Genomic DNA, 21,932 nt, shown 5'->3' on the forward strand with positions numbered 1-21,932 from the left:
AGGGGGCAAGAGATTTCACGCTCCCCATACAGCCACATATAGGGATAATTACAGAGTACTGGGGCCAGGTGCACCTAAATGGGATTAGTAGTAATGTCACAGTCTCTTCATCCTCATCATCTTCATCATCATCAACATATTGTTACAGCGTGACCAGATTTTTTTCTTCTAATGATAAAATAACTATTTTTGGCCGTTACGATGGTGCAGCTCTGTCCTGGCCCTCTATCACCTGTAATCATTTCCCTTTATGCATCCTTATCCATGATGTATGTGTGCTTCAGCTAAAGTAGATAGATCTAGATTATTAGATAGACGATGGATAGATATTACATCTAGACAGAAGAGATAGATTTAGATGTATGATGAAATATATATGATTGATAATAGATTAAAATAGATAAATGGATGGACAGATAGATACTGTACATAGATAGATAGAAACTGAAGCTGCACCAGTCTTGTAAAGTGTGGGCAAGGTCCTCCAAGTCCACTGGCAAATGGATAATAATAATATAGGAGAAAAAGAGGTCACACTCCAAACATAGTAAAAAAAAAAGTAAAAATAAAAGTTTACTATATGCCTAAGGTACACGACCTTTTTGCTCAAGGTATGCGCCGAAATGTTGAGTACCTTTGGCATGGAATAAACTTTTTTCAAATGTTTTCCTATGTTCTGAGTGTGACCTCTTTTTCTCCTATGGCTAGACATAAATATATAGATAGATTATTTGGTAGATAGATAGATAGATGATAGATAGATAGATAGATAGATAGATAGATAGATAGATAGATAGAGGATAGCTAGATGATAGATGGATAATAGATAGATAATAGATAGATAATAGATAAATAGATAGATAGATTAGATGATAGATAGATAGATAATATATAGATGATAGATAGATAGATAATAGATAGATAATAGATAGATATTGATAATAGATATAGATAGATAGATAGTAGATAGATAATAGGTAGATAGATAGATAGATAGAGATAATAGAGGATAGACAGATCGATAATAGATAGATAATAGATAGATAGATAATAGATAGATAAAGAAAGATGGCGCTTTCCAAATCCTGGTACAGAATGCAGTCATGATGGAGGGATGTGTATTAGTGGAGGAGTGACACTATGGCAGAGCCTGTGTTATGCACAGGGGGCTTCTGTTATTCTCTGCCCTGTACCTGCTGCTTTGGTAGATGTAGGCGTTTGATGTATTTATTTTCTGCACCTTTTTTCTTTTGTCTTTTGACTTCAGATGTTTTTCTTTCTTTCACCAGAACCAATGCACACTCCAGGTAGCTGAGCACTCCCCAGTGGCAGGGTCCTCACTCCTGCTGAGCCCTATAATGAGGTGAGAGTCGTGTCTATTATGAGCAGCACCAGGTTATGGGTTTAGTGCAGAACCCTCCATCTCGGTGGGAATGGCCACTTGGCTTATGCTAATACCCTACAATAATAAGTCTGACTTTCATGTTGCCCATTAGTTGGTAAATGACCTGATACCTGGGGCTGCCACACACATTAGTCACCTATTACCTGCAGGGAATACTCCTGCACCCACAGCCATTCTATAGGGTAGGGACTAGGGACACATTTTGCAGAATGGATAAAGCAAATATTTAGTGTCTTAACATCAGTGGGGTGGGGTGACAGAGTCTCTCATTTGTGATGTTTTAGATACATAACTTTTTTTATTATCATATACAATAGTAAAAATAACACATAAACTAAAGAAACATAATGAAATAAAGAACAAAAATGTCTTAGATATGTACAGAATTATATTTATAAAACACAAAAAATGATAACAAAGAGGATATAGATGTAATAATAAAACGATAAAAGCAAAAAAACACAAATTATAAGCCATATATTAAAAATAGAAGACTAAGACTGAGGAATACATATACATTTTTATTAATCGGTCCTTGTAATAACATTACTTACACTAATATCATATGTGCTAGTAATCATAATAAAATTATAATAAAGTTCTTATTATTACTGCAGTCCAGGTTTCTTTATTATACCTTCACTACTACTACTAATAATAATAGTATAACAATAAATAGTAACACAGAAATACAGTGTAGATAACGGATATTAAATATGTTTGTAATAATATTGATCAGATCTTCATTATTTGATTGATTATTTTTAGCATTAATTAAACACTTTTATTATTATTATTATTATTATTATTATTATTATTATTATTATTACTACGGATCAATACTCAATGTGAATCCAATAGCAAATATATATAAAAGGTCTCCTGTTGATTTTTTTATTACCAGAAGTAAAGACAAATTTAATCTATAAAAACTTTATTACAAGATATATTTCAAAATATTTGGCCACAATTTTAATTTTAGAATTTTAGAACAAATCTAATAATTTAGAAATAATCTTTCTTAATTTGATAGTACAATATATGCTAATAGATAGTCTTTAAAAATTAGAATAATAAGACATAAGTACATTTCCGCAACACATCCAAGAAACGCAGCATTTGTTATGAACCCTGTAGTGTTATCAGTACAGAGATAAGATAACTATGGAGTGGAGATTGGGGATTAGCGGCCACTTGTCCTGTCTCTCAGCCTCAGCTCCACAAGTCCCAGCAGCTCCCTGTACTGCAATGTCTGCTGGTCAGACACAACACAAGCACATGTCAATCAGTGCAAACACTGAGTATTAGCATACGGCACAGAGCCATTCCCCTCATTACCAGCCATCATTACCAGCTACAAAGCGGCCAACAAGCCAACAGGAGAAACACCGACCATATATAGCATTCCCAGGATAATAATACTAACAACCATTTTGGTATTGTAGCATTTGTATGTCAAATATTCATAAACATAATAATAATAATAATAATAATAATAATAATAATAATAATAATAATAATAATAATTATTATTATTATTATTATTATCATTATTATTATTATTATATTATCATTACGTTCCAGTACACAGCAAATTTGTATGATTATTATTATGATTATTATTATTATTATTATTATTATTATTATTTTATCATTATGTTCAGGTACACAGTAAATTATTATTATTATTATTATTATTATTATTATTATTATTATTATTATGTTCCCGTACTCAGTAAAAACAAGATGATAATAATAATTATTATAAATATTATCATCATCATCATTATTATTATTATTATTATTATTATTATTATTATTATTATTAAAATTAGTAGTAATAACAGTCATAGTAACTGTTGGCGATTATTGTTGTTACATTATTTTAATGCTATAATTAAATTACAGCAAGCGAGATAACAATAATAATAATAATAATAATTATAATAATCTTATTAATATTAAGAATTATTATTATTTTAAATAGCAAATAAATAAATTGTTATCCTGTATTAATGGTTATTAGAAAATGTCAGACATGATTTAAAAGACATGCAGAGAGAGAGTAAACAGATAAATAGGGCATATATCTATGAATAGTAAAAGAGATATATCTATATGTGCAAAAATTAGTATACAATGTCGTGAGTACAACTCAATTGTTACAATGTCTACAGCAGTGTAATACATCCTGATGCATACAATTCAGCTATAGCTTCTATGCCAAAAATGAGCCATTAATCTAGCTTATGTAGTAAGAAGACCTGCGCTGCACAAGCCCCCTGGTCTCTGGCCCCCTTTGTGCTGATAGATTGCTGGCCACTGACACAGGGCAGGAGCAGGGATGGGGCACACATTACCTGCAGTTTGTCATGTGCTCAGATGCTCAGGGTCTTATCTTGCAGACATGGTTCCCTTCTTCGGGGCTCTCTGCTCTATCTGCTCAGAGTGGTCTACAACACACATTAATTATATTGTAAAGGCTGACCCCACCATAGAGAAACATAATCCTGGGAGCTGCACAGCAGCCAGAAGTTTACCATTTGGACATTTGTGAAATGTAATCTGCATACCTAATTGATTCCCACAATATCACTTAAAAGCAGAAGATGTGTATCTGCATGATGGATATTCCATTAATAGGCACATCCACTGGGCTCTGCCAGGCACACTGGGGCTTTGAAGATCACACTCCTTATATAATGCCCACTTCTCACATTAGGCTGCATTTTTACCTGTTCTCATGTACAGTGAGATTCCCACATAAGTCCTACACAAATACTGAGGAATAAAGTGTTTCCCTCTATTACATACATTCCCAGTCTGTGGAGGACTAGGTCCCATTAGAGCTGCTTTTCACCATTTTACAGTAAGATGCTTAGTAAAAAGCATGGAAGGATGGTAAGAATAGGAAAGAACAGCATCTTTCCATCATGTGACTCTCTCTCTCTCTCTATATATATATACAGTATAAATCATATAGACTGTCTCTGACGTTATACATTCATACTATAGAGTGGCCATACACCTGTTACAGATGTCCAATGTGTACCGACTCTCCAATAACAAGAATGTTTGGCTCCAAGTGATGGAATTTCAGAAGGTGGATGGATCAATAAAATATAATCTAGGTTTGGGTAATTGATGTTTAGTTATAGATTTATAGAACAGATTAAAAAAGATAATAAAATACAGATGTAGCAGAGTTGGATCTGGCATGATGAGTTGTCACTTGTGGTTTTTCGTAGCCTGGGTCCTGATACTATATAATCTATCATCAGTTGTTTTCACATGTTAACGTATATGTTCTTTACATAGTTATGGAGATGACAGATTATTGATAGACGGATAGATAGATAACTACAGAGAGATTCTGCTATTACTCTCTTCCTTGTACCTGTTGTCTGGGTATAAATATTATTATTATTATTATTATATGCTTTTCCCTTCACACATATATGTGATTTAAAGAGAACCTGTCACATGAAAAAAAAAACGCTATTAAAATGCAGATATGATGATAATCTGTAGAATAATAGCGTTCTGAACCTACCTGGTGCCAGCAGATAGATAGATGATAGATAGATGGATAGATAGAGAGAGATAGACAGATAGATAGATAGATGGATGGATAGATGGATAGATAGACAGACAGCCAGACAGACAGACAGACAGACAGATAGATAGATAGATAGATAGATAGATGATAGATAGATAGATAGATACAGACAGACAGACAGACAGACAGACAGACAGACAGATAGATAGATAGATAGATAGATAGATAGATAGATAGATGGATGGATGACCTGTAGTCTGGGTAGATGTAGTAATGAGATATAGTTTATTTTTGCACATTTCTCTTTTGTCCCAATTCCAGAGTTTCACATACTTGTTACCTGTAACTGGAAAGCAGGAGCCTTGTGTGGACACACTTACTGTTTACTCATTATCGGCACTGAAACAAAAATGGTTGTATGTTGCTGTACTGACAAATGTTATCTTCCAAATATAGAAGAAATATGCAGAAGAAAGAGCCATGAGCCTGAGGTTTCTGGCTGGGTTTAGTTCTAGTGATTACAGCATTAATCCATGTGAAAATATTGCATGATACTATGATCTGCACGATACACGTACATGGTCATCATATGGTCAGGTCTCTTCTGTCTGATCATTATGTGACCAGCACTCTTTCTTTCTATGCATGTAAATACAACACTCAGAGGTCCGGATGTCCACTTGATAACACCATTTTATGTATAGCAAATATTTTCATATATATGATCTTGATGAGGGGTGTGCTGGAGTCAGACGCTCCTGATTCATGAAGAGGCTTATGCCTCGTTATGATTAAGGAGCACCGGGTGATTGGCGTGCCCCTTCGTGTGCGCCTCACCACAAATCCTGCTCAGCCCGTGCTAGAGTAAAATTTGTAGCATAGAGAATAAATTTGATGAGCTTCAGTCACCATGCCCCTGTCCCACCCCGGGAAAAACTGGTGTGAAGACTCCAGAAATCACAAAATTTAGGTGCAGATCTGAGATGTACTTAAATTTTGTGACTTTTCAAAGCTTTTACGCCACATGTAAACTTTGATGCATAGGGCTCAAAGTTTATGTCAATATAGTACTATAAAACATTTAAAATCAAGAAAACCCACGTTTTGGAATGTAGCACGTTACAAGGGTTTTCCAAAATTCAGGGAACTTAATAATCTGCAAGTAAATAGCAAGTAAATAGCATTTAAATCATGTCTTGCAGACTTACTGGAACAGCAGCTTCAGGGAGAAATGAAGTTCTATTCTCCCTGCAGCTGCCGGCTTCGCTGCAGATTACCATTATGTCATACATTGTCAGCCGTGTGCTGTCTCCTTTTAATTTTGCAATGTATAGGAAAAGCTTTGCAATGTATTGATTTTTTTTTTTTTTTGACTAGAGAAAAACACCAATGAAACAAGGGTGTCAAAAACTGAAACACAAACCAAACACTGTTAAAAATCGTCTTCAGAACACTGATATAAGTCAGATAGATTTTTCCTGTACAAAAAAATTAACTGACGTATGAATGCGCCCTAAGGCTGCATTCAGACACATTGCTCATGCTGTAGCAGTTCTGTACAGGTGCAGTCTTTTTGCTATTTTCTTTCACAATCACTTATTCTTGCAGGGAAACAGTGGAAAGACTATACAGGCCCAGACGTTCTGTGGTTAAAAGGTGAAGCATTACTGTTGCATGTGAACACAGCCTTAGGGCCCCTTTCCACTTGCGAGAGAAAAAACGGTCGTAATCTGGACCGAAAAAAGGGGTGTAACGTATGCGATTGTCATGCGAGTGTCATGCGAGTGCAATGCGAGTGCAATGCGATTTTTAATCGCATCATCCGTTTTTTGTAATCGCATCATCCGTATGACATCCGTATTACTGTCCGATTTGTACGCACCGGTGTCCTTTGAAAAGCCGGCAAATCAGTGCTGTGTACAGTAAAATCACACTGACAGGTTAGAATAGAGTAGATATATACACATAGAATAGGTATATATACATATATATATGTCAGTGAGACACCTATATATGTATATTTATATTTAATGCAGCGCTAGATAGCATAAAAGCAGCTAATTCAATTGCCGGCTTTTGCCCTCTCCTTCCCAAACCCGACAGGATATGAGACATGGTTTACATACAGTAAACCATCTCATATCCCTTCTTTTATTACATATTCCTCTTCACTAATGTAAGAAGTGTCTGTGTGTCAAATTTGGGGGCTCTAGCTATGAAATTAAAAGGTTAAATTGCGGAAAAAATTGGCATGGGCTCCCACGCAATTTTCTCTGCCAGAGCGGTAAAGCCAGTGACTGAGGGCAGATATTAATAGCCTGGAGAGGGTCCATGGTTATTGCCCCCCCCCCTGGCTACAAACATCTGCCCCCAGCCACCCCAGAAAAGGCACATCTGGAAGATGCACCTATTCTGGCTCTTGGCCACTCTCTTCCCACTCCCGTGTAGCGGTGGGATATGGGGTAATGAAGGGTTAATGTCACCTTGCTATTGTAAGGTGACATTAAGCCAGATTAGTAATGGAGAGGTGTCAATTATGTCACCTATCCATTATTAATCCAATTGTATGAAAGGGTTAAAAAAACACACACACATTATTAAAAAGTATTTTAATGAAATAAACACACAGGTTGTTTTAATATTTTATTGCTCTCTCAATCCACCTGAAGACCCTCGCTTGGCAAAATAATAAACCAACAATATACATACCTTCTGATGAACTGTCACGTCCCACAAAGTAAATCCATCTGAAGGGGTTAAATCAATTTACAGGCAGGAGCTGTGCTAAAGCACTCGCTCGTACCTGTAAACCCCGGGTGCTGAAAGGAAAGCTGGGTGATCTGTACTTACATTGAGTCGCGGTGAGGCGCCCTCTGCAGGATGAACTCACATGAACTCGAGCGTGGGAACTTTTCCAAGGCTGCAGTTCATGAGAACATCCAGCAGTGGGCGCCTCACCGCGACTGTACTGTATGTAAACCATGTCTCATATCCTGTCGGGTTTGGGAAGGAGAAATGAAAAGCCGGCAATTGAATCTATCTATCTATCTATTTAATGCTATCTAGCGCTGCATTAAATATAAATATACATATATAGGTGTCTCACTGACATATATATATGTATATATACCTATTCTATGTGTATTCTAACCTGTCAGTGTGATTTTACTGTACACCACGCTGAATTACCGGCTTTTCAAAGGACACCGGTGCGTAAAAATCGGACAGAACTCGCATGGTGCGAGTGCTGTGCGATTTTTTTCTCGCACCCATTGACTTGCATTGGCGAGTCTCGTCCGAGAATCGCAGCAATACGCAGCATGCTGCGATTTTTTTCTCAGCCGATCCAGATTTTTCTCAGTCCAATTTCGGCTGAGAAAAAAATCGCAAATGAAAAGACACCTATTGAATAACATTGGTCCGAGTGCAATCCGATTTTTTATCGGATTGCACTCGTCCGTTTTCCTCGCAAGTGGAAAGGGGCCTTTTAGCCTCATTCAGACATCCATGTATCGCGGTCTGTGTATGGACTGTGTTGCATAGACAAGCCACAGGTTTCCTGACCAGGCAGGCTCATACCCCACAGAAGATCACATTACCAACAAAGCCAATCATCCTCCCACGACAAGACAAACGTCAGGGGGGAAAGCCGGCTAGTCTCATCTCTCCATATAGTCCTCAGCCAGATCTGCATTCGCGCAGCCATGCTCTGATTCATGCTGCCTGTGGTTTGGGAAGCATGAATCATGTGACAGGTTTAAACAAAATTCTAATTGTTTTTTCAGACCTTTGCTGCACAGAATGTTATAATGTACAGTTCCTATGATTTACTATGCTGCACACATATACAGCAGGTGTTTTAGTCCAAGCACAAAATGAACCAGGTGAGCACTGATGAGGAACTTGTCCAAAGTTTGTAAGGGTATGTTTCCACGTTCAGGAAACGCTGCGTGTTTGACGCTGCGTAGAGCCGCAGCGTGAAACACGCAGCGTCCAGATGTTACAGCATAGTGGAGGGAATTTTATGAAATCCCGTCTCCACTATGGGTGGTAACACGCATCCGGCGGCCCTGCGACTCCGGACATGCTGCGCGTCTTTTTAGATCGCAGCATGTCCGTTTACCTTGCGGCGACGCTGCGCCACTGCAAGGTAAAACACAGGGCCCTATGTGTGGGGTGCGATGAAGCCGGATGTGTGCAATGAACACATCCGGCATCATCGCGTCACAGAAGGGGCGGAGCTTAGGGCGGAGCGGGTTTGCCGCTCCGTCCAAACCGCCGGCCATCCTGAACGTGGACACATACCCTAAGAGTGTGTTCACATTGCAACTTTTTCTGCAGTTTTTTTTTTAAAGCAGGTCTGCTCAAAAAGTAGGGGGAAAATATGCTACCAAAATGATCAAAAGAACATTCCAATTAGATTATAATAATAATAATTTTTATTTATATAGCGCCAACATATTCCACAGCGCTTTACAAATTTTACATATTATATGGGAAACACTACTTACTCTTCCTAGGTTGAGACGTTTGAACGTCTTCTAAACATTTTAGGCTTTCATCAAAGAAGCCATGTGTTTGAAAGAATCCATGTCCATTATCCACAAGGAAAACACTTCATACTGCATAATAGAAGTCAATGGCAAGTCTAAAAAAGACGCCTGTTTTTTTTTTTTAATTTAAAAAATGCCAGGAAAAGACACCCAAAGAGAAAACTAAAAACACACAAAAAAAGCAGAAAAAATATAAAAAAATGACCAAGAAATTAGCAAAAAACATTAAAAAAGATGCTTCACGTTTACAAAAATCTAGAGAAAAGGAGCGATTCCTGAAGCATCTTCTGCTTGAAAAATGGATGTTTTTGACCATCGCAAATAGACAGTGTGAACATACCCAAACACAGGAAAATAATGTGTTTTTTTTTACAGGCCAATGCATTTTGTATAATTGGATGTGTTCACAGTGAGTCGACTCTTTACTTTTCCGCACCACAATCTACTGAAATGTCAGCCATGCAATGATGAGAGTTGTATCCATTATAATGGCTCCTTTTCATTTGTTATTTCTACTTCTCTATCCGCTTCCCACACTAGAAGCTCGAGGCGTCTACGTCAAGCTATAATTATTCAGGATCAGTCCTCCGTCACTAATGTCACCAGTTGACCATAACCATCATGTCGTCATTTATCAGATTCATCTACTCTTTATTATTATTTAGTAGTATTAGTCTTAACAGCAGTTTTCAGTGGTCAATAACGCTGAAGTCTGGAGCCACCTTTACGTGCAGGTGAACTCGGAGTGTAAATGCTAGGCGAATGATCCACCCCATGTCATAGTCATTAGGAAGCATAACAATCCGTTCACCACCCTCTGTCAGGCGTGCAGAACAGCCCTCAGGTCATATTGGTGCACATGTAGAAATAATGCTGTCCCAGTGAGTTGTGTTCCTTATGATACATCCACATACTTGTGTTTCCTTTGCCTGGCGTACGTTATAGTGCTCTGCTCCATATATTGCATTGATAGATATGGCATACATTTGGCACTTTATAATCACACCACCATCCACCATATATAAGCAGATCACAGTAAGAACTTATTTCCATTTATCAGGCTATTCGGCGTTTTTTGGTACAAAACTGACAATGGGAAACTGATGTCAGAACAGATAACAAATTTCTATGGGATCGTTCACTGACATTCAGCACAGTAGTTGTCCCTGGTCATCACACACTTCGTCATCATGTTGTGTCCAGCACAGTCAGAAAACCATTGACCAAATGTAGCGCCCCCACTGCCGCAGGGCCGAGGGGTACCCGGTACCGGGCCTCTGAGTCTCTGCTCTGGGGTTGTCACGGCGGCTAGGCCCCGGCCCGTGACCCTGCCGTGGGGCGCACAGTGAATGATCGGTGTGGATGTCGGTGGTGCAGTTGTGGGGTGCAGGTCGCGGTCAATAACGAGGACACCAAGTTGCAGTCTCTTTACCTCTTTACTGGAGATCTCTGTGTCCTCAGTCCAGAGTAAGGTCCACCAGGCTACGCAAGTCCGGCCGGTCCAATGGCACCTCCAGAGTTCACTTCACAAGTGGAAATCGGTGCCTTCCGTCTTAGCGCTATGTGTTGTAGTCCTTCCCTGCTGTGCTTACGGAAAGTACCCCACAACCGTTGTGTCTGTTTCTTAAGTTCCCTCACAACTCGATTAAATGATGTTCTTCTAATCTTCCGTCCCTTCCTGATGTTACAGTTAGAACGGCACCCATTTGTCGGGTAGGCCTGGAGTTCTTCCGGGACCCTAGAGACGCCCCTCTCCCGCAATTGCCTCCCAAGACTTCATAGGTGATATGTGTTAGACAGCCCGCCTGAGACTGACTGTCCTGCCGCTGTTTAGAGTATTGCTTGAAGCTGATTATTGTAATACTCCCTCGGCGTTCCGGCCACCGGTAGTGCGCCTCAGTAGGATGTTGCTCCGGTCTTACAGCACGACCCCTACTGGTATTCTCCTATCGCTTGATCTCGTTTCTCACTCAGCACAATCTATCTCGCTTCTAATCCTTTCTTGGGTCCCGCCGCTTCCCGGAGCTGGCGCGGACCCGTTACGTTCTTTTCAATGCCAAGCCTCTGTCAGGATCCCACCCCTGACAGAGACCCTACTGTCTCTTCCTCCACAACACCCTCTGCCACCAGGTGTTGCTTCGTCCAATCCAGTCAGCTTTCTGATCTAACTTCCTGCCTGACCCCCAGTTTACCCACTATGGTGGGGAGTGGCCTAATGAATAGCACCCTTAGCTCCCCCCGGAGGCCCAGCTGTGAAATGTATTGGTGTCTGTGATACCTGATCAGATGAACTCCTTCAGTGCCATCGGACGCACCGCAGCTCCCCATAGTGGCGGAGCCACAGTACTGCAACGACCAGGACTCTGGGGCGCTGCACAAACACAACTGGTGAATGGAAATCCAGACTTAGGCCGGTGTCCCACTTACAACTGCAATGCGAGAAACTCGTGCGTGTCTCTCTCCTCAATACCAGGCACTGCCACCGGCTCTCAGGACCAGAGTGTGCGGCTGTATGTATTTCTATGCAGCTGAACGCTCTGGTCTGAACCGCCGGCGGCAGTGCCGGGTATTGAGATACAGGTTTCTCGCATTGCAGTTGCAAGTGTGACCCCGGCCTTAGTGGGATTTACTTTTTCAGGTATAATTGCATTGTTCAAAATGGGATTCATCCTGAAAGTTATATTTATCAAGCCACTGCTATCAGAAACGTTTCGTAATCCAAACAATGATTTTCTCAGACATCATTTTCTTTCAGATACAATTTATGTTTTTTTAACCCCTTAATCCCATATGACGTACTATCCCGTCAAGGTGACCTGGGACTTAATTCCCAGTGACGGGATAGTACGTCACATGCAATCGGCCGCGCTCACGGGGGGAGCGCGGCCGATCGCGGCCGGGTGTCAGCTGACTATCGCAGCTGACATCCGGCACTATGTGCCAGGAGCGGTCACGGACCGCCCCCGGCACATTAACCCCCGGCACACTGCGATCAAACATGATCGCAGTGTACCGGCGGTACAGGGAAGCATTGCGCAGGGAGGGGGCTCCCTGCGTGCTTCCCTGAGACGATCGGTACATCAGCGTCTCCTCCCTGCAGTCCCTGGATCCAAAATGGCCGTGGGGCTGCATCCGGGTACTGCAGGGAGTACTTCCGGGTGCAGACCAGGCTCTGGTAAGCCTGCACTGCTGTATGTCAGATCGCCGATCTGACAGAGTGCCGTGCAAACTGTCAGATCGCCGATCTGTGATGTCCCTCCCTGGGACAAAGTAAAAAAGTAAAAAAAAAAAAAAAATTCCACATGTGTAAAAAAAAATAAAAAATTCCTAAATAAAGAAAAAAAATATATATATTATTCCCATAAATACATTTCTTTATCTAAAAAAAACAAAAAAAACAATAAAAGTACACATATTTAGTATCGCCGCGTCCGTAACGACCCAACCTATAAAACTGTCCCACTAGTTAACCCCTTCAGTGAACACCGTAAGAAAAAAAAAAAAAAAACAACGCTTTATTATAATACTGCCAAACAAAAAGTGGAATAACACACGATCAAAAAGACAGATATAAATAACCATGGTACCGCTGAAAACATCATCGTGTCCTGCAAAAAACGAGCTGCCATACAGCATCATAAGCAAAAAAATAAAAAAGTTATAGTCCTCAGAAAAAAGCGATGGCAAAATAATTATTTTTTCTATAAAATAGCTTTTATCGTATAAAAGCGCCAAAACATAAAAAAATGATATAAATGAGGTATCGCTGTAATCGTACTGACCCGAAGAATAAAACTGCTTTATCAATTTTACCAAACATGGAACGGTATAAACACCTCCCCCAAAAGAAATTCATGAATAGCTGGTTTTTGGTCATTCTGCCTCACAAAAATCAGAATAAAAAGTGATCAAAAACTGTCACGTGTCCGAAAATGTTACCAATAAAAACGTCAACTCGTCCTGCAAAAAACAAGACTTCACATGACTCTGTGGACCAAAATATGGAAAAATTATAGGTCTCAAAATGTGGAGACGCAAAAACTTTTTTGCTATAAAAAGCGTCTTTTAGTGTGTGACAGCTGCCAATCATAAAAATCCGATATAAAAAATGCTATAAAAGTAAATCAAACCCCCCTTCATCACCCCCTTTGTTAGGGAAAAATAATAAAATTAAAAAAATGTATTTATTTCCATTAGGGTTAGGGCTAGGGTTAGGGCTAGGGTTAGGGTTAGGGCTGGGGTTAGGGCTGGGGTTAGGGCTAGGGTTAGGGCTAGGGTTAGGGCTGGGGTTAGGGCTAGGGTTAGGGCTAGGGTTAGGGCTAGGGTTAGGGTTAGGGTTAAGGTTAGGGCTAGGGTTAGGGCTAGGGTTAGGGTTGGAGCTAAAGTTAGGGTTAGGGTTGGGGCTAAAGTTAGGGTTAGGGTTGCGGCTAAAGTTAGGGTTAGGGTTGGGGCTAAAGTTAGGGTTAGGGTTTGGATTACATTTACGGTTGGGATTAGGGTTGGGATTAGAATTAGGGGTGTGTCAGGGTTAGGGGTGTGGTTAGGGTTACCGTTGGGACTAGGGTTAGGGGTGTGTTTGGATTAGGGTTTCAGGTAGAATTGGGGAGTTTCCACTGTTCAGGCACATCAGGGGCTCTCCAAATGCGACATGGCGTCCGATCTCAATTCCAGCCAATTCTGCGTTGAAAAAGTAAAACAGTGCTCCTTCCCTTCCGAGCTTTCCCGTGCGCCCAAACAGGGGTTTACCCCAACATATGGGGTATCAGCGTACTTGGGACAAATTGGACAACTACTTTTGAGGTCCAAGTTCTCTTGTTATCCTTGGTAAAATAAAAATGTAGGGGGCTAAAAATCATTTTTGTGGGAAAAAAAAGATTTTTTATTTTCACGGCTCTGCGTTATAAACTGTAGTGAAACACTTGGGGGTTCAAAGTTCTCACAACACATCTAGATAAGTTCCTTGGGAGGTCTAGTTTCCAATATGGGGTCACTTGTGGGGGGTTTCTACTGTTTGGGTACATCAGGGGCTCTGCAAATGCAACGTGACACCTGCAGACCAATCCATCTAAGTCTGCTTTCCAAATGGCGCTCCTTCCCTTCCAAGCTCTGCCATGCGCTCAAACAGTGGTTCCCCCCCACATATGGGGTATCAGCGTACTCAGGACAAATTGGTCAACAACTTTTGGGGTCCAATTTATCCTGTTACCCTTGTGAAAATACAAAACTGGGGGCTAAAAATCATTTTTGTGAAAAAAAAATGAATTTTTATTTTCACGGCTCTGCGTTATAAACTGTAGTGAAACACTTGGGGGTTCAAAGCTCTCAAAACACATCTAGATAAGTTCCTTAGGGGGTCTACTTTCCAAAATAGTGTCACTTGTGGGGGATTTTAATGTTTAGGCACATCAGGGGCTCTCCAAACGCAACATGGCGTCCCATCTTAATTCCAGTCAATTTTGCATTGAAAAGTAAATGGCGCTCCTTCCCTTCCGAGCTCTGCTATGCGCCCAAACAGTGGTTTACCCCCACATATGGGGTATCGTCGTACTCAGGACAAATTGCACAACAACTTTTGTGGTCTAATTTCTTCTCTTAGCCTTGGGAAAATAAAAAATTGGGGGCAAAAAGATCATTTTTGCGAATAAATATGATTTTTTATTTTTACGGCTCTGCACTATAAACTTCTGTGAAGCACTTGTTGGGTCAAAGTGCTCACCACACATCTAGATAAGTTCCTTAAGGGGTCTACTTTCTAAAATGGTGTCACTTTTGGGGGGTTTTAATGTTTAGGCACATCAGGGCTCTCCAAACGCAACATGGCGTCCTGTTATGACCCCAATGGCGAGGGTCTCAGAGGAACGTGGAAGTCTGCAGAATACAAAAATCCAGCTCATAGGGCAGTGGTAACTGGGTTGACCATATATCTACTCCTAACGCCAACACTAGCAGTAGCCGGGGATCATTCCTACGTAGATTCTAGATGACACGCGCCAGCCGGAGAATCTAGCTACCCCTAGTAGAGGAAAAACAAAGACCTTTCTTGCCTCCAGAGAAGGGGACCCCAAAGCTGGATAGAAGCCCCCCACAAATAATAACGGTGAGGTAAGAGGAAATGACAAACACAGAAATGAACCAGGTTTAGCACAGAGAGGCCCGCTTACTGATAGCAGAATAAAGAAAGGTAACTTATATGGTCAACAAAAACCCTATCAAAATCCACACCGGAAATTCAAGAACCCCCGAACCGTCTAACGGTCCGGGGGGAGAACACCAGCCCCCTAGAGCTTCCAGCAAAGGTCAGGATATAGATTTGGAACAAGCTGGACAAAAATACAAAACCAAAACAAATAGCAAAAAGCAAAAGGCAGACTTAGCTGATATAACTGGAACCAGGATCAGTAGACAAGAGCACAGCAGACTAGCTCTGATAACTACGTTGCCAGGCATAGAACTGAAGGTCCAGGGAGCTTATATAGCAACACCCCTAACTAACGACCCAGGTGCGGATAAAAGGAATGACAGAAAAACCAGAGTCAAAAAACTAGTAACCACTAGAGGGAGCAAAAAGCAAATTCACAACAGCGTCCCATCTTAATTCCAGTCAATTTTGCATTGAAAGTAAAATGGTGCTCCTTCCCTTCCGAGCTCTGCTATGCGCCCAAATAGTGGTTTACCCCCACATATAGGGTATCGTCGTACTCAGGACAAATTGCACAACAACTTTTGTGGTCTAATTTCTTCTCTTACCCTTGGGAAAATAAAAAATTGGGGGCAAAAAGTTCATTTTTGTGAAAAAATGTGATTTTTTATTTTTACGGCTCTGCACTATAAACTTCTGTGAAGCACTTGTTGGGTCAAAGTGCTCACCACATATCTAGATAAGTTCCATAAGGGGTCTACTTTCCAAAATGGTGTCACTTGTGGGGGGTTTCAATGTTTAGGCACATCAGGGGCTCTCCAAACGCAACATGGCGTCCCATCTCAATTCCTGTCAATTTTGCATTGAAAAGTCAAATGGCGCTCCTTCCCTTCCGAGCTCTGCCATGCGCCCAAACAATGGTTTACCCCCACATATCGGGTATCAGCGTACTCAGGACAAATTGCACAACAATTTTTAGGGTCCAATTTCTTCTCTTACCCTTGGGAAAATAAAAAATTGGGGCGAAAAGATCATTTTTGTGAAAAAATATGATTTTTTATTTTTACGGCTCTGCATTATAAACTTCTGTGAAGCACTTGGTGGGTCAAAGTGCTCACCACACATCTAGATAAGTTCCTTAGGGGGTCTACTTTCCAAAATGTTGTCACTTGTGGGGGGTTTCAATGTTTAGGCACATCAGGGGCTCTCCAAACGCAACATGGCGTCCCATCTCAATTCCATTCAATTTTGCATTGCAAAGTCAAATGGCGCTTCTTTCATTCTGAGCTCTGCCATGCACCCAAACAGTGGTTTACCCCCACATATGGGGTATCAGCGTACTCAGGACAAATTGTACAACAACTTTTGGGGTCCATTTTCTCCTGTTACCCTTGGTAAAATAAAACAAATTGGAGCTGAAATAAATTGTGTGTGAAAAAAAGTTAAATGTTCATTTTTATTTAAACATTCCAAAAATTCCTGTGAAACACCTGAAGGGTTAATAAACTTTTTGAATGTGGTTTTGAGCACCTTGATGGGTGCAGTTTTTAGAATGGTGTCACACTTGGGTATTTTCTATCATATAGACCCCTCAAAATGATTTCAAATGAGATGTGGTCCCTAAAAAAAAATGGTGTTGTAAAAATGAGAAATTTCTGGTCAACTTTTAACCCTTATAACTCCCTAACAAAAAAAATGTTGGTTCCAAAATTGTGCTGATGTAAAGTAGACATGTGGAAAATGTTACTTATTAAGTATTTTGCATGACATATCTCTGATTTAAGGGCATAAAAATTCAAAGTTGGAAAATTGCAAAAGTTTCAAAATTTTCGCCAAATTTCCATTTTTTTCACAAATAACCGCAAGTTATATCGAATAAATTTTACCACTATCATGAAGTACAATATCTCATGAGAAAACTTTGTCAGAATTACCAAGATCCGTTGAAGCGTTCCAGAGTTATAACCTCATAAAGGGACAGTGGTCAGAATTGTAAAAATTGGCCCGGTCGTTAACGTGCAAACCACCCTCGGGGCTTAAGGGGTTAAAGGATGTACCTCATTCTTATTATAGGCTATGGGGCTGTTCACATGTCCGTGTATTTTTGAATATTGATTGGTCCGCATCAAAACAATGAGGCAATGCAAATATATGGTTCCATTTAAAAATCGGACAGCACTTGGATGTCAAACGTGTAACATCTGTCTAGTGTCTAATTTTCATGCTTGTTTGATAGGAGAACTTGTGAAAACATCTCATATGGTAACAAGAAGAAAAAAAACCCTGGTTAAACTCTAAAAATTGGCACATTGACCAAATACTGACGTAAATTTGATCCAAAAATGTTACAAATCCGGCACTCAGTCTGGTGAATTTATTTACAGTTTGAGGCAAAGTTTATACACTTTTCCTCAAACTAAAAAAAAAATCACCAGACTGTGTGCCGGATCTTTTATATGTAATGGGTTGGGACCCTATCTGTGCACCGAGAAACCTCAGGAGTGCCATTCTTTTAACTTTGATCCACTGTTGAAAATAGCTACATTTATTGTGTATGAGATAATAAACCCAGCTGAATGAGCCTTAAAGGGAATCTGTCATCAAGTTTTTGCTCCCTCATCTGAGAGCAGCCTAATGTAGGCAAAGAGAAGCTGAATCCAGCGATGTATCACATAAACTACTGGGTGCAGCCGTTGTGACACAGGCAGAGCTTTTAGCTTTAGGATGAATCAGAGCTGAGAAAGCTAATCCCGCCCACCCCTGGCTCTATATATACAATGTCCATAGACAGTGAGGTCCCTATCACAGGAGGGGGGTGTCCGGCCAGGAGGCACTTCTGCTGTAGTCCAAGCAATGATAAGTTCCCGGTGCTAAAACAATCACTGCAAGCAAACAACAGGAAGGAGCTTGATAAGAGAGGTATCACTGAAATCTGTGTTTTATCCACTACCTTATGCTGTCTTCAGATTACATAGCAAAAACCTGCTGACAGATTCCCTTTAAGTCCTACCATGGTGCAGCACCCTTTAAGATATTTATTTTCCTACTGAAGGAACAGTAAAAGCATTTATTAAAATTCAACTGAATCTTAGCAACCCCTTTCACCTCTCGTAAACCATTACCGAATAGATTTATATAGGTGTGTAAGAGCACTTTTCAGATTTTACGTACTACACACATACACAGCAGATTCATGGATCAAGCATGGGTGGAGAAGATCAGTGCAGAGGATGAGCTTCTGCAATGTTAGAATCAGAGGAAAATACATAGCGCAGATTTTCTTTCAAGCATTTGTCCAAGCTTGGACTCTTTGCTGTCAATATTCCCCAGTATTGCTGGTGTAAGGAGGAAGACCGGGCTGCGGGTACCTGTACCGAGCCGGGTCCAGAACTGTTGAGGCTGCCTCCCTTGTTGCCTGGGGGAAGCAATTAGGAGCGGCACCAACCTCATGACCTGGGTAGGAGGGGCAAGATAAAAGGAAAAGCACGCGCAGCCATTGGGAGTTTGGTGCGAACCAGCAGCAGCGCGCAGCCAGGTGAGCAGCGTGCTCCATCCTCTGAGCACCGGAGCCGCGACGGGCTGTGTTGTTTGGTCCCCACCACCTCCAGCGGGACCACTACAGACAGAAGTGCCCTGCACTCAGTAGCTGCCAGAGACAGAAGTGCCGTACGCTCAGAGATTGTGAGTACCACGCACGTGCAGAGAAGAGAAGGCCAAGTACCGGACAGACTTTTGCGGCCTAACCTGCCACTTGCTTCCTGCTCGTTTACATGTGACTCTGAGAGTGCTACAGCCTTGTTTGTTTCGGCCGCATGTGCTTATGGACCAGTGACTCAGCGGAAGGTACCGGAGACCGACCGCTGCCGCCAGAAGATGGACCATCGCTTAAAGGACCCCATCTGAGGACATCACCCTGCCGCTGCCGGTTCTACAACCCCCTGCGGGATCATCTGCTGCAGAGGACCATACAGGACATGATAAGTTCCTTCATTGGACTGCTATTGTTTTACAGTTGCTACCCCTATTATTCCCCTTTAACCATTAACCTCCCTGTGAGGAGTGAATACCTTGTTTTATTAAATTGTTACATCTTGTTAACATTTGCTCTGCCTCCTGTTTGTCACTGCATCCCACAACCTGCTTACACTGGCATGAGAGGGTGATCATGTGACTGCCTATCTGTGACTTGGTCACATGCCAACAAAATATGTCCAGCTTCTTTCAATTGAATTCTGTGGAGAGAAGCTGAGCACTTCTAGTCAGCATGTGACCGTCAGTAAATAAATCTGCACAGCCCTTATAAAGTGAACACATTTTGTGTATCTGAACTTGAGTACACAGTGTATCAGCTTTTCAATTCTCAACACCAAAACCACAAACCGTTAATCTACGAAATTGTCATCCGTAAGGGCAGGTGCAGACGACCGTTTTCTCCACATCTGAGACAATCCGTTCAATTATGCTAATCAGACTCTGATCCATGAACAGAGTTTCATCAGAATGTGATCCAATTTTCTCAGAGGTGGAAAAAAATAAAAAGTTTTTCCACTTTTTCTATAATGTCAATCCGTGAAAATTGGACGGCACTCGGATGTCACCGATTTTTTTTTCCACAGACTCATAGAGTCGAATGGGCGAGGGCCATTTGATTCTTCGAGGCAAATCATGCATTCTGTAATTTTTTTTTACTTGGACCATTCATTATAAGTAGCAATGGGTGAGCATGCTTGAACATCAGGGTGCTCATGTACGCTTGGTACTCAATCGAGTATCATGGGTGCTCAAGCATGTTTGGCGCCTGTTAGGCTGGTTTCACACTTGCGTTTTGATCTGCAGCGTTTTAAAAAGAAACGCATGTGGTGAAAAAACGCATGTAAACGCGGCAAAACGCCGCCTTTTTTAGACGCATGCGTTTTTGCATGCAGAAAAAAAAACGCGGCATTTTGCCGCGTTTACATGTGTTTTTTCCTGCATTTGCGTTTTTTTAAACGCATGCTGAGAAGTGTGTGACAGCTGCCAATCATCAAAATCAACTAGAAAACCCACTATAAACAGAAATAGCTAGGGTTAGGGTTAGGGTTATGGATAGGGTTAGGGTTAGGATCCCTAGGGTTAGGGTTAGGGGTAGCTTTTTATTAGAAGAATGTCCTGGTCACCAGGTCACTGATAAGCCACCCCCCACCATCAAGGTGATAAAGGGATCCAATCCCTAACCCTAACCCTGACAAGCCAACCCCCACCATCAAGGTGATAAAGGGATACAAACCCTAACCCTACCCTTAACCCTAACCCTGACAAGCCACCCCCCACCATCAAGGTGATAAAGGGATCCAAACCCTAACCCTAACCCTACCCCTAACCCTAACCCTGACAAGCCACCCCCCACCATCAAGGTGATAAAGGGATCCAAACCCTAACCCTAACCCTACCCCTAACCCTAACCCTGACAAGCCACCCCCCACCATCAAAGTGATAAAGGGATCCAAACCCTAACCCTAACCCTGACAAGCCACCCCCCACCATCAAGGTGATAAAGGGATACAAACCCTAACCCTAACCCTAACCCTAACAAGCCACCCCCCACCATCAAGGTGATAAAGGGATCCAAACCCTAACCCTAACCCTACCCCTAACCCTAACCCTAACCCTGACAAGCCACCCCCCACCATCAAGGTGATAAAGGGATCCAAACCCTAACCCTAACCCTACCCCTAACCCTAACCCTAACCCTAACCATGACAAGCCACCCCCCACCATCAAGGTGATAAAGGGATCCAAACCCTAACCCTAACCCTAACCCTACCCCTAACCCTAACCCTGACAAGCCACCCCCCACCATCAAGGTGATAAAGGGATCCTAACCCTAACCCTAACCCTACCCCTAACCCTAACCCTAGGGATCCATAGGAATTGGCTATTATGTTGACCTAGTGACCAGGACATTCTTCTAATAAAAAGCTTTGTTCAATGTGGACACCCCAAGATATACGGTATTGCTATAGAGTACTAAAAATATAAACTCGTAGAGTATTGACTGTCATATAGGGTTAGGGTTAGGGGTAGGGTTAGGATTAGGGTTTGGATCCCTTTATCACCTTGATGGTGGGGGTGGCTTGTCAGGGTTAGGGTTAGGGTTAGGGTTAGGGTTAGGGTTAGGGTTTTCTTGTTTTTTCTTGTGTTTAGGGTTAGGGTTAGGGTTTTCTTGTTTTTTCTTGTGTTTTCTTGTGTTTTTATATAAAAACACATGCGTTTTTAACGCAAGCAAACGCATGGGCT

The 21,932-nt window shown here is 41.3% G+C and overlaps 1 protein-coding gene across 1 annotated transcript in view; it reads right to left on the reverse strand.

Moving 5' to 3' along the window:
- The window catches only part of PAX3 (paired box 3), a 99,982-nt gene extending 96,119 nt beyond the window's left edge, over positions 1-3,863 (reverse strand). The window contains exon 1 of the mRNA XM_077290877.1: positions 3,766-3,863. The gene's annotated coding sequence lies outside the window, so the exon portion shown is untranslated. The remainder of the gene's footprint in view (positions 1-3,765) is intronic.
- Positions 3,864-21,932: the final 18,069 nt, after the last annotated feature.

Source organism: Ranitomeya variabilis, chromosome 2 (assembly GCF_051348905.1).
Source record: "Ranitomeya variabilis isolate aRanVar5 chromosome 2, aRanVar5.hap1, whole genome shotgun sequence".
Lineage (NCBI taxonomy): Eukaryota > Metazoa > Chordata > Amphibia > Anura > Dendrobatidae > Ranitomeya > Ranitomeya variabilis.